General features: G+C 33.4%; 1 long non-coding RNA gene across 1 annotated transcript; it reads right to left on the bottom strand.

Annotated features, from left to right (window-relative positions):
- Positions 1-6,689: 6,689 nt before the first annotated feature.
- LOC124439157 lies at positions 6,690-7,024 on the bottom strand. The gene is made up of 2 exons (XR_006946292.1): positions 6,921-7,024; positions 6,690-6,774 (listed from the first exon to the last, which is right to left on the bottom strand). It is a non-coding gene; the product is annotated as an uncharacterized LOC124439157 (long non-coding RNA).
- Positions 7,025-14,875: the final 7,851 nt, after the last annotated feature.

The following is a 14,875-nucleotide window of genomic DNA, read 5'->3' as shown; positions in this document are numbered from 1 at the left end:
ACCTTTATATTGCGCTTTATTTTATCAAACAATAAGCAATTATAAAAGATGGCCGAATTTCCCGCGCTTTTCTTCAACATTCTTATGCTATACTTTATGTAAGATTATGTAATTAAATGAAGATATGATCTTCGCACTTTGCTGGACAATTTAAGCAATCGCCTCAGGACCTGAAAAAATCAGGTGACTCAACGGGATTCGAACCCATGACCTCTGCGGTGCCGGTGCAGTGCTCTAACCAACAGAGCTATGAAGTCACACAGTGGTGAGCAGGTCAATATTGTTGGGCTCATGTTTTCTCGTGAAAGGAATGTCTCGTGAAAGGACATTCATAGCTCTGTTGGTTAGAGCACTGCACCGGCACCGCAGAGGTCATGGGTTCGAATCCCGTTGAGTCACCTGATTTTTTCAGGTCCTGAGACGATTGCTTAAATTGTCCATCAAAGTGCGAAGATCATATCTTCATTTAATTTCAAACACCGCACTGCATAAAACATTCATACGACATTCCTTTCACGAGAAAACATGAGCCCAACAATATTGACCTGCTCACCACTGTGTGGCTTCATAGCTCTGTTGGTTAGAGCACTGCACCGGCACCGCAGAGGTCATGGGTTTGAATCCCGTTGAGTCACCTGATTTTTTTAGGTCCTGAGACGATTGCTTAAATTGTCCAGCAAAGTGCGAAGATCATATCTTCATTTAATTTCAAACACCGCACTGTATAAAACATTCATAAGATTATGTAAGATGTTTTCAAAGCTCTAGTCTGTCGTTGACTCACTGGACAATATCAGGGGTGTATTGGAAAGGGGGCTCAGGAGGGCTCGGCTCCCCTTGTTAGAATTTTTTGTCAAGTTAGGGGGGCTCTGCCCCTTCTTTATAATTCTTCAGCACTTCATAGGCCAAATGCATAAGAGACGAAAATGAAGATAAAATTCCTCATTATCTTTTGTTTTGAATGCATTCGGCTCATGTAAAATGCGACGTATTAAACAGGCCATACTTTCAATTTGTAAAGCACTTATTTAAATGATTCACCTCCAATATAAGCTTATGATTTTGTTATTTTAAACGCTTGATCATTCCTATATGTAACGAGTAAATGCAAGCTATTAGATCATTATAACATGACTGTTTATTTTAACTGTTTATACAAACCCCTTTGTAAAAACTTTGGCAATGCACCCGTGGACAATATCAAACTCATTTCGCAAATTACAGCATGATTCTTTCCAAAAATTCCAAGTGTAGCAATGATTGAAGTGACTATACACTCCTCGAGAATTTAGGAGTAGATTTTGAAGCTTCATTCTGTGTACGGATGTGTGCTTTAAAACACACGTGTTAGTCTTTCCACAAGACGATAAAAAGGAAATTCTTGATATCAGAGAGTAAATTCAAGAGCTCTTTCTCTTATGACTGAATTTTGAATCGGAAGTAAACAGAGCTCACGAAAACTTAAAAGCAATATAATGCCATTAACATCCGGGTAAGGCGCATGTTCAATTAAGTCAAAACATGTATCTAATGACCAAAAGAATGAACATGTTGAAAAGCATGAATCTGCCAGTTAAATTAACACATAATATTGACAGCACAACATTGAAGCAATGATGTAAATTCACCTCTAAAATATTACACGTGATCATAATCTAACTACAACTAACACTTTATAGAGAGCACATTTTTCTGTATAACAATCCTAATTTTCTGCTTTTGAGGCCGAGTGTCATACGTGTCAAAAAACCTTATCCTAACCTTGATGTTTTATTGCCAAAGACAAGAACGTTTACAGTAAGTATTAAGTATGGCTTGCTGTAAGTGTATGAATTGTAGTAAGTGTAACAAATTTAGCAAACGTAGCGAGTGTGGCGTAGCAAATGTAGCAAGCATAACAAATATGGCAAATGTAGGAAATGTAGCAAGTGTAGCAAGTTTGGTGTAGCAAATGTAGCAAGCCTAACAAATGTGGCAAATGTAACAAGTGTAGCAACCAATTTTTGTCGTCAATGCGGTCAACAAAAAAACTTTTGACAAATCAAGCAAATGCATCATGTACATTTCAATGGCGTAGCAAGACAGGAACGTTTTTTTTTTCATGGCACATATTCTCGAACGTCAAAGGCGTGAGCCTTTCTTCGGCATACTCTCCCTGCGAAATTTCTAAATATGGAGTCCTTCGATTGCGATTTCTCGTGTTTTTATTGAGTGATTTACATTTTTCTTAAAGTTATATGCAACAGAATACACATGATTTTTAATGAATACTTAAACATAGTTACTGCCAAAATGTTCGGAGTTTTTAATTTCAAACATTCTACGTGAGAAAATTTTACCTATTTTATTAAAGAGGACTTTTAAAGGAAATAATCAATAAATATCAGCGTTGCAGATTTAAATGTAGTATCTCAAATAGAAATGTTTTTATCAGCATTATGTAGTCGTTTACACTCTACAATATTTGGTATTGTTACGTTAAATTCACTGTTCTTGATTACGTGTCTACAAAATGTTGAACGGTTTTTCAATGACTATAACCCTTCCATTATTCCAGAATCAACTAACTGATATTAACACATTGGTATTAATCGAACATGAATCGGGGAGGCCATTTTCATATATTTTACTATGCCTGGCTAATTTCGTTATAAAATAATTTTACAATCAAAAGAAATCAGCCTGGAATAGCAGAACATATGAATATGGTCACCATACATTCGATTGACATCAATGCATAAACATGAGACTTTGCAGACTTTTTCCTACACAAGCAACTGTAATATTTTATTTAGTTTCAAAGTTTCAAAGTACGCTTAGTAGCCACTGTAGACATTATTTCTGCAGCTAGAATTTAATCAAGCAAGAAAATTTTGTTAATGGATTAAAGTAGATCATGGTGGAAAAAATCTTACCTCGTTTATCTGTATATTGAATATAAATGCAATAAGGGAACGAAAAATTATAAATAACGAAATATTGTATATGATGCAAGTACAATTCTTAGAAGGAATAAAAACAACGTTGTAGATTGGTTCAATGGCGATTTGACTGATACACGTCGAAAAGGAAGACTGCAGAAACGACACAAACCAAAGTGTTGTGATAGGTATGGCGGAAGCACTAATAGCAGCAGGCGTTCTTAGTATATTAATATATAAACAGTCCTACCCTATCTTGGTTCGCTTGACAGCAAATTAAAAACTCTTGAAAACATAGCAAGAAATGATCTCCTTGGCAGTCTAAGTTGCTGTAAGCAGGGTGTTCGAAGACGATGTCTCAGTTTTGAAGAGCCATCTTAAAATGGATTCATGTCACAACAACAAATCTTTGTTGACTTAAGAGGAGAAGATTTACAAGGAAAATCTGTAGATGACGCATCAAGATATACCGAAATGTTTGCAGAAAGTACTACAGATACACAATCGTTGCAACGGATAAATCTTGCAAAAAATCCTTTGAGCAAGCAGGAAGCGAAGCCCGAAGAGCTTTCCATACCACTGTTCTAACACCAGAAGAAAAAACAATAGCAAGCAAGGTCCACATTGCCAACGCCATTTTACATGGTTTAGATGACATCGAACAAGCAAGATGTGACTTCATGCAACCTCTTGCTGAGCTAAACTCCTTGCCAGAAGTTAAGAAATCATTCTCCATTGTAATGAAGAATTCATTAAAATCAAAGTTTTACTCAAATTGGCGAGATATGCAGTGTTGTCAAAACTGTACTCACAATTAACCTAGTCTAGGCTAATTTAATTTCAAAATACATAAATTATAAAATGGCTGTTTTTGATTGGCCAGTGATCAGCTGTGATGAGCAAATAATTCATCCAATGCATCATAGAGATATATAGATGAAATTGGCTATGTAACTCCACCATGCGATACCGTGGACGTTAATGAAGATTCTACGATTCTGGTTCATTCAATATTTTGAAGTTCAAGAAACGCACCTGTTTAAACTCAGAAGGGGAACAAGTTGCCTTTGAAAATTTCAGTCTTCGAACCATTACCTCACGAACAGGTGCAGCCTACTCACGAAGCATTTCCACAAACGAAAAAGGTTCGAATACACTCGATCAAGTAAAGTCGTCCGAAGTACAACGTGTAACAATGAGCAAGAATGAACTAGTGTACGTTATTTTGGGAAAAAATATCAATTATTTGTTAACAGTTTACAAGATGGAAAGAGATAGAGTCAACAACTCAGAAGAGTATAAAGTTGATCATCAGTTTACTTTGGATGTTCTTGGAAACTTGCCTGATACTGCAAAATTATTCATGGCCAAATTACCAAAGGATGTTATTGTTTTTGCCTTTTACGAGGTTTTTGGAAGCAACGGTCTCACAGTGGCATTTTGTGATAGCAAAGGTAAATTATGAAAATCATTCCAAATCAAAGACGAGAATCGTAATGCCAAGTTTCTTGTTTTTTATTTTCCTTGACGGAAGCACGATACTTGCTACTTACATATATCGTAAGAAACCTGTGAAGCATAGAGTAACCACTTACGATGATAAATGAAAACGTTCTAAAATAATAGAAATCCGAGCACCATGCAGCATTGGAAAAGGAAGAAATTAATGAACCATACAAAAAACTAACATATAATCCCGAAGATAAATCCATCTCTGGCTACGACCTGAAGGTTTCTAAGTTAATCATGGAGTTCGTGTAATAAAAATTAATGCCCAACATCATGTTCTGATTAGAGCCATAGAAATAGACCAAAGAACAAATTGTAAAATTAAATTTATTGTAACGTTTCGTCTTTTTTTTACTTTTGTTTTTTGGTCTATTCTGTGGCTCTAATCAGAACTTTATGTTGGGCATTAGTTTTTATTATACGAATTCGATTTCCGCTCGGCAAGTCTTTCGCTACTATTTTAATCATGGAGTGCTTTGATGCAGAAACTGGACACCTAAAGTTCTCATACATTCTTTCAACTGCAGTATATGGTTCACGAATCTTCAATTCAGAGGGATTGCTGGTTCGTGAACACTTTATGTAAATTGTTTCAGCATGCATGAAGCAAACTGTTTCATAATTATATTAGAATTTGTCTCGCGGAATTATTGTAGTTAATAATCATATAGTTGTAAATTTTAAAAAACTTTGGTAAATTGTTCCCAAAATTTCGATAACTCATACTTTATAATAGCAAAAATACCGAATAGTTAAAGCTATATTTGTTATGCGTGACGAGTGAGCTACTCTGGAATTACCAATTCACGACACGGAAGAAAAACCAAGAAAACACAGGCGAATTTAATAAAAAAATTTATTAGCAATACCAATTTTCCCCTACGAAGTGCCAACCATGGAATTCGAGCAGTATTATGAGGAATTTGATAACCAGGAAGTAAGGTTTGGACAACGTCCCTGAGTTGCGAGTTTCTTAAAAACGACAGACTGAGTCAAATATGCGCACCCATTTCATCGAAATTAATTAGTTTGTTCAAGCAGTTTGTGAAAGTTAGTTGGATTTAAATGTTAGTTACCGGTGCGTATTTCTAATTCCCCTTTATTATACACAATTTCTGCAAATTAGGTGAGACTTTTTACAAAGACCGCAAGTTAGGTAAGTTATGGTATCTATATATGTAATATGTTTATATGCTTAAGCTTTAAATTGAACTTCCGTCTTCTAAACAACGTCACGAACTCAAAGTCAATTTTGAAACAAAACAATCAAAAATACCATGTTTGAGTGCAAATTTCGACACATTGCAACTTATAGCTCAAATTGATCAGTAAAACGTCGAAAAATGAAAATTATTCTCAACGTTATCGAAATCTACAGATTACATATTCAAACGTTAAAATACATCCGATGGATTTGGATTAAAATAAAAATTGTAAAATATGCACAAATCAAAATTATTTTATTTAATACGATTCATTAAATACAAGTATTTAATAACAAGTATTCATTAAAGAAATAATACTCACAATAACTACAATTAAATTCTATGACGACACAAATGATCATACAGCTATATATTATATATGCTACGATGATACTGAATATGTTTTATACAGGTTTATTAGTAATATTAGATGCTACGGCGATCCGTGATACAAATGTTTATACAGCTTTATCACAGAATATCGAACTAACCAGAAACGACACTCCTTTGAAGTTTTTGGTCACGCCGAAAATTAAAGAGAAGGTAACATACTTTTACTTTGTTGACTCTTTTTACTTAAAAATCTAATTACACTCCATTAAAGCATTTTTGAACATGACTATCCACTTTTTGTCATATTGTTTATAAGTATCCCATTTCACTACCCAAAAACATGGCGGTGCTCACTTCCGGTGATTGTCGGCATGACTAAAAACTTCGAAGAAGTGTCGCTTCTGTTTATTGAGTGCTATGATACAACACTAATACAGCTTTATTATATTCTACGATGACAAAAATGTTATAAGCCCTTTTCCACAAACATACAATTTATCATTTCTTTCTTATTTAAACATTTATCATAAAATTCAACATTCTCAAAGTATTCTTCAATTTTTTACCTGTTCTCATAACATTTTTCCAAAAAATTTTTAGTCCTAATATCCGAAATACTTACTACAATACTTACTGTTTCGACAGGTGCATCAGTTTCATGAACATCTGGTGAAATATTAATCGCTGTATTTCTTTGTTCCAAACGTTTTCTTTTAAAGTCTTCTTTACTATCTTCTTCCAACACATGCTCTTCATAACAATTTTGCACATCACGTTTTAACGCATTTTCTTTTTTCTTCGATGATCTATATTCATCAGTTTCATTCCACAATATTTTATTATATTTTTTAAGTGTTTCAGAAAACAAAAGATATTATTTTGATTTCGGTATAAAATCAGAAACATTCTTTGCATAATGTTTCAACATTAAATCAGCTGCCTCTTAAAAAACCTTCATAAATTTTTCTTCTTTATATTTTTCCAATTCCAATTCTTTCAACATAATTTCACGGTATTGTTTCATCACAGCTGAAGTCAATGCCATTTAAAACAGGAATTTTTAACTAAGTCTCGAATCGCGAATGTCTCGCACACGTAGCTATAAACATAAAACCGCAAATGAGACTTGTTTATATGCTCAATTTAACAAACAAAAATGTTAATATTCTATAAAAAATTTACATATTAGTTACAATTAAACATATATAACATTTATTACATTGTAACTGATCGGAACTTGTTGCATTTTATGAATCAGTATGACCATTTTTGGAACTGTCCATTTATTTGTACAAGTATTAGCTTTTATATTCGTTTAAAGCCTTGTCAATAGATCACAGAATTGCGATCTACGAAAATATGCATAAATTGAAAAAACTCGAAAATCAATTCCGACGTCCATATAAAGCGCTTATTCATTTCAACAATTCTTGCCAAACGACTCGAAAATTTTAATTATAGTTGCTCAAATTAGTCGATATCCGCCAAAATAGTTACATATTTATAAAATGCGCCAAGCTCTTTCAGTGACAATGCAATAAACGTTCTACATTTGACAGCAAGTAATAATTAACGATATCGTATTTTGAACTTAAATATGTGTTGTGATCTCGGATCAATTAGAAACACTTCACGAGGCAAAATTGAAGAGAAGTACTGACTTTATTATAAGAAACGGTAATATTGTCAAAAAAAATCAATAATGAATTGCAGCAAATCCGTTGAACAAAGTGCTTGTTTAGTTTATATTTTAGCCTGATAAGGCGTTCTGATGGGATCATAGCCCAAAATGTCAACAAAAGCGATGATTAGTTCAACATTTTTGGACAAATAAGCAAAAATTACGATGGCACTTATTCACCTTGAACATTTGATATTTAGGGAGGGAAGCATAAGTACAAGAATGCACGAGTTGAAATATAGCTCCAGAGGAGTATATTTTAAAGTTGATAGCAAAGTCCTTAATATAAATATTAAAGTCCAGCAAAGTGCTTTTAAAAGAGCCATTCAATACAAAAATAAGGTATAAAAAGAAATATTTATTTAGAACCCTAACGTTTCGTCTTGACTGTCATGATATCGTCAGACAGTATTAAATTACAAGTATAGAGGGATATATATATATAATAGCTATTTACATAATATTAAATTACACGGTGGAATGAAAACGTGAAAGTAAATATGGGATAAGATGGTATGACGTGGGATAAGTAGAAACACGACAGAAACAAAAAACACACACAATCATAAAGTATACAGACATGAGGGCGGACGAAATTAGATTAAAGATACTGAAGGACAATGGAGTTTCCTTGGACGTTAAGAAATGGTTGCATTTTGTTGATTAAGAGGCTTTCGTGACTAAGAAGCTCTTGCGAGTCTGAGCATGAAGAAAGTATTTTAAAATCCTCGAAGGTGGCGGTGTGTCCTGTGGATTTAAGGTGTGATAGTATGGAGGAATGACTGGGATGTTTAGAAGGTTTACCAGTCAAAGGGGTAATGATTTGTGTGCGGATTTGGGATGAGTGTAAGCCAGCAAATGGAAGGCCGAAATACAGTATTTTTTAGGGTACGGTATGAAGAGGTAGTTTGGGTTGAAAGACTTTGTCAGAAAACATTTTTACCCAGTGATCAAATATGTGACAGGGAAATAAATTGGAAATAAAGAATCTGCGTGCTTTTTCGATTTCAGTATGGAAGTTTTCATAAGTGGAGAAAATATTAAAAAAGCGATGAACTAAACATAATATTATACTGCGTGTATATGTTAGTGTGATGAAGCTGTGGAAATTAGTAAAAAGACCAGTGAACGTAGGTTTTCTGTATATGGACGTGAAGAACTTTCCATTAGAGCGATGAATAGTGATGTCAACAAAATGGTTTAGGGTTTTCACATGTCTGGAGCTCGTATGGTCATTAAATAATACGTTAGATGAAGGTTCGTTTTGTAAAAAGTTGTTTCAATTTGAAAAGTTGTTGGCTCGAATCGATCAATTTAGTGAAATAAATTATAGGCAGATAGACTCTTGGGTATTAAGTGAAAGGGTAAATTTCTTTGTACTCATATACTTATAGGAAAATATTCTTAGACGAAACTAGTAGCTATTTTAAAGCTAGAATGCAATAACTAAATTTGTAAAACTTACCATCAACTTTGCGACTTTTGATGTTCATTTTAAAACTTACTTTTTAAGGATTCTTTTAATAAGCTCTATGTGTACACTTGAATATGTAGGCGTTTGTAAAGCTTATTAATCACAATTCACTGAATTGTACATGATTTTCGTTGTAAGAAAAGAAATTTAGTCACGAGTTGAATGTAGCTAGACTATTTCAAATTTTCTGTTTTTGAGGAGTCGAACTCACCATGTGCGATTTAATTCTGAATCGGACATTTCATACGATCCCGCTTTGACTTTGTAGCTATTTATTCGTTTGACTAGACTTAGAATCGAAAAACGGTAATACAATTGTTCCAGCATAAAAAGGTGATTGAATATTTTTCATAAAACCATCAAAAAAGCGATTGAACTTTTCATTAGCTATTTAATAGTCAAACCAGGCGATGCTCTCAACCAAAATAAAAAATCGAAATTTTATGTTTTCAACTGCTTTTTAAAACATCACAGGTGTAATAATTTTCGCATTTGCAATTTTCAACTTGCCATCACATAGTAGCAGGTGCATTCGTGTCCTTAAATGCTTTCCTCCCTTACTATCAAATGTTCGTAATTCTTGCTTATTTGTGGTCTAGCAGCAGTAACATTTACTTCTTTATTATTAATTTTTAAAGTGTAATAACTTCGATATTACATAAGTAAGTTATAGCTAACTATAAAATACCCTCGGAACATTAAAATCGTGCATTTGTTTGTCGAAAGTAAGCGATTGCAAGTGGCGGTCTACCGACTTTTTCCCATTCATGTGAACTATGTTGAAATTGTATAGGTGACATACTTTTTGTTTAACTTTGGTTTCGGTTTTGTGAACAACTGCTCTTGAACGTTAGGTATTATGTGATTTATTGAGGTTACGTGTGGCTGCGGGTGAGTCTCTTTTAGTATCACAATTCTTCTTTGCTATTGGTTGTTGTCACAAAACGAAACTGCTGGGGGACGATGGGAAAACTACATGTGGGGCACTTTTTATTGGAATGCATGATACATTTTAACCAATCGTTTCCTTAGATCTTAGAAGGTCATTATAGCTAATAGCAGAAAGATATGCACATAGCCTTTAATATAACACTGATTAAATGAAAACTTTACACTTTATATATAATATATAAAGTATAAAGTTTAGTGTATTTTAACTAATTATAAAGCAGTTTGCTTCTTTTCATGCATACTAAAATCAATTTATTTAAAGTGCATTTTCATGAACAATGCAAAAATGCCACAGTTTTAAGATTATGGAGATTTTGGTTTTCAATTATTATTGTTTTTCTGAATTGTCTTTGAGTATGAGTTTTTATTAAGAATTATTAAGTAAACCAGGCGTTCTTCACTTAACAAAGCAACTTTTCTCCGATCCTGAATTGCGAGCGACACATTGCAATTATAGCTCAAAACGATCTGTAAAATGTCTGTAAAATGAAATGAAATGCTTATTATGTATTTCAACAAAAATCATTCCGCTCACAAAAAGAAGTTGCTCAGCATATGAAAAACTTAGTCCAATATGTGGAGTGAAGCGAAGTTTCCCAGGGGGCCCAGCAGTTTTGTTTTGCGACAACAACCAATAGCAAAGAAGAATTAAGATATTAAGGAGAATTATATATTTACAACACCGAATGATAGACGGTCACATGATATCAAACGCTCAACAGAGCAGTTGTTCACAAAACCGAAACCAAACTTTAAACAAAAGGTAAGTTACCCATATAATTTCACCATTATTCACATGACTATAGGAAAAAGTTTGCACACCACCACTTGCCATCGCTTGATTTCCACAGATAAATGTGCAATTTTAAGGTTCGGGGAATATTTTATATTTATGACTTAAACATCAAATGATTTGGAGTGGCTACCAAAGTTATTAAACTTATGAAAAAATTAAATGTTGCTGTTCTTAGACAACAAATAAGCATGAATTACGATGGCTCTAGCTTCTTCACCTTGAACATTTGATAGTTAGAAAGGGCAGCATAAATATAAGAATGCACGAGTTGAATTGTACTAAAGATTGTATTTTAAAGTTGATTGTAACTTATATAGAAAACATTCATAATTCTATTACAACATACTCACTTTCGGTTTTTACATGGCAACTGTGTTTTGACTAAAAATATCATAGTTACCGAGCACCTGCTCCAGTGTGACGGCGTCGTCGCGTTCAAAGATATGTAAATAATACCCGTTACATTCGTTGTTGAAAATTGCAAAAATGAATATTGTTTGTGAACTTTTAAAAAGCAATTGCAAACATAGCTCATTAGCAAATCAAAAAATAAAATTTCAATGTTTTACTTTGGTTGATCGAGGGCATTGTCTATAAAATAACCATTGTGTTTTCACGAAATTATGGAATCATATAGTTGTAAACTTTAAAAAACTTTGGTGAATTGTTCCCAAAATTTCGATAACTTATACTTTATAATGGCAAAAATAACGACTAGTTAATGCTATAATTCGTATGCGCGACGAGTGAGCTACTCTGGAATTACCAATTCTAGACACGGAAGAAAAACCAAGAAAACACAGGCGAATTTAATAAAAAAATTTATTAGCAATGCTAATTTTCTCCTACAAAGTTGCAACCATGGAATTCGAGCAGTATTATGAGGAATTTGATAATCAGGAAGTAAGTTTTGGACAACGTCACTCCGCCCCCTGAATTGCGAGTTTCTTAAAAACGACAGACTGAGTCAAATATCCTGCACCCATTTTATCGAAATTAAGTAGTTTGTTCGAGAAGTTTGTGAAGGTTAGTTGGATTTTAAATGTTAGTTACCGGTGCGTATTTCTAATCCCCCCCCCGTTATCATGCACAATTTCTGCAAATTAGGTGAGACTTTTTACAAAGACCCCAAGTTAGGTAAGTTGTGGTATCTATATATAGGTAATATGTTTATATACTTAAAGCTTCAAATTGAACTTCCGTCTTCTAAACAACGTCACGTACTCAAAGTCAATTTTGCAACAAAACAAGCAAAAATACCATGTTTGAGCGAAAATTTTGACATATTGTAATTATAGCTCAAAACGATCTGTAAAATGTCAAAAATGAAATGAAATGCTTACTATGTATTTCAACAAAAATCATCCCGCTCTCAAAAAGAAGTTGCTCAGCATATGAAAAACTTAGTCCAATATGTGGAGTGAAGTGAAGTTTCCCCATGGGGCCCAGCAGTTTTGTTTTGCGACAACAACCAATAGCAAAGAAGAATTAAGATATTAAGGAGAATTTTATATTTACAACATGTAACGATAGACGGTCACATGATATCAAACGCTCAACAGAGCAGTTGTTCACAAAACCGAAACCAAACTTTAAACAAAAGGTAAGTCACCCATATAATTTCAACATAATTCACATGACTATAGGAAAAAGTTTGCACACCACCACTTGCCATCGCTTGATTTCCACAGATAAATGTGCAATTTTAAGGTTCGGGGAATATTTTATTTTTATGACTTAAACATCAAATGATTTGGAGTGGCTACCAAAGTTATTAAACTTATGAAAAAATTAAATGTTGCTGTTCTTAGACAACAAATAAGCATGAATTACGATGGCGCTAGCTTCTTCATCTTGAACATTTGATAGTTAGAAAGGGAAGCATAACTATAAGAATGCACCAGTTGAATTGTACTGAAGATTGTATTTTAAAGTTGGTTGCAACTTATATAGAAAACATTCATAATTCTGTTACAACATACTACTTTCGGTTTTTACAAGGCAACTGTGTTTTGACTAAAACGATCATAGTTACCGAGCACCTGCTCCAGTGTGACGGCGTCGTCGCATTCAGAGATATGCAAATAATACCCGTTACATTCGTTGTTGAAAATTATAAAAATGAAAATTGTTTGTGAACTTTTAAAAAGCAGCTGCAAGCATAGCTCATTAGCTAATCAAAAAACAGAAAATTTCAATGTTTTACTTTGGTTGATCGAGGGCATTCACTATAAAATAATGGAAAATTCATCCGCTTTTTTGATTGTGAAAATTTCATATTCCATCTTGCTACTTTTTATGCTGGAACAATTGTATTGCTGTTTTTTCAATTCTTAGTTGAATCAACGAATAAATAGCTACAAAGTCAAAGCGGAATCTTACTAAATGTTCGACTGATAGCAAAACCTCTTGTCATAAATTCAACTCCTGCAGTAGCAGGAGATTTGAAATATTGCAACTGCGTGAAATTCATAATTAATTTCTCTTGTAAGAACCAGTAGGATTCATGAAATTGTAAATTTTTTGTTGTGATAAGTTTAACAAACGCCGAAAATTTCAAGTGTAGCCACCTATAGAATCAAAAATCCTTAAAGACCTAGATAAGTTTTACCAAAAATAAATAAAAATAAAATATCACGAAGAATCCCATGACAGAATATTAAAACAGCTCATAAAATCTTAACTTGAACAATGCAAAATAAAAAAGTAAGTTCATATGCATCGCTTAAACGTTTAGAGTTAATGCAAAAAATGGTTTCAGCTGCGCAATCCATGGACATTCGTGATATTTTTTAATAATAAATAAAATATGAAATTGAACTCCAATAAAAGAAGAAAGTTTGAAAAACTCCCTTTGCATGCGATTCGTGATGGAACCGCTCTCTTCTAAGAACCAATCAAGCTCGTGAAATATAATTTTGAAATAATTATATAAAATAGGACTAATAGGTTTTTGAACACGAATGAATAAAGAAATTCTTCCATTGTTTCAGTCACAACAGACAGCTATCAAGTGTACTTAAACGGATTTCTTCCAAAATATCAAAATATCAACCTAAAATTTGCAATAAACAAGCCACAAGCTATGATGTAAGCAGAATTTTCGGTCAAAGAAAAAAATGCGCAGCGCAGGCTCTGTGGTCCCCACTTGAATTCTTCAATTGACACAACGAAATCCTCTCTTAATGTCTAGAGATACTTTATTTGCCTTTAGTTGATGTAGCCTTATTATGTCTGTTCTCTAGTGCTGGTATGTCTTTTCCAATGAACTCTAAAATAACCAAGTTCTATTTAGGGACGAAACTGAAATGTTAAGTGGGGGGAAGGGAGAGAATATTCATATATTCAGCTCTGCTTGACTAATTTGGTTTGTTAACGATTATTACTGCAAAGGAAAGTTTGCAGGGAAGAACTGAATATATAAATGTTCACACCTCCCAACTTTCTAGTTTTGCCCCTGGTTATATTAAAGTTCACTGGTCTTTTCCATATTTTTTATGTACTTCTCCAAGTCCAACTTAATACCGTCTTATCGTATCTGAATGTTTATATACTATCTTTATTATCTTTTATCCAGCCAAGTCATTCAGTATGCTTTAAATATTAGGTCAGTGTTTCTGAGAACATTAAATGGATTAGGTTTTGCTGACTTACGTGAGATATAACTTACGTCTGTTACGAGTAACTTTAATCATTTTCCTAGAGCATGTCTTTCCCCTAACAAGCTTATATATTTACAAGAAGAATATATACTTACAACATGAATAGATGTTAAAAAGGCAAAAAGGCAACTAAAATACACTTACGTACACGACCAAAAAGGATCTCAAGCAACTTAAAGACACAGCAATATAGGGTCTCAGGCTTAGACGTATTCTCTTTGCAAGTTTGTGAGGGGAAAGACACCAAGAGAATGATTGAAGTTTCATGGTGACTGCAGTAAGTTATTACTTATGTCTTATGTATAAAAAAGCACATGCTGCAAATACTTATAACTAACATTTA

The sequence above is a fragment of the Xenia sp. Carnegie-2017 genome, unplaced genomic scaffold (genome assembly GCF_021976095.1).
Source record: "Xenia sp. Carnegie-2017 unplaced genomic scaffold, XeniaSp_v1 HiC_scaffold_19, whole genome shotgun sequence".
In the NCBI taxonomy this organism is placed as follows: domain Eukaryota; kingdom Metazoa; phylum Cnidaria; class Anthozoa; order Malacalcyonacea; family Xeniidae; genus Xenia; species Xenia sp. Carnegie-2017.
Note: the sequence above shows the minus strand (reverse complement) of the source record. Positions and strands in the feature narration are given on the sequence as shown.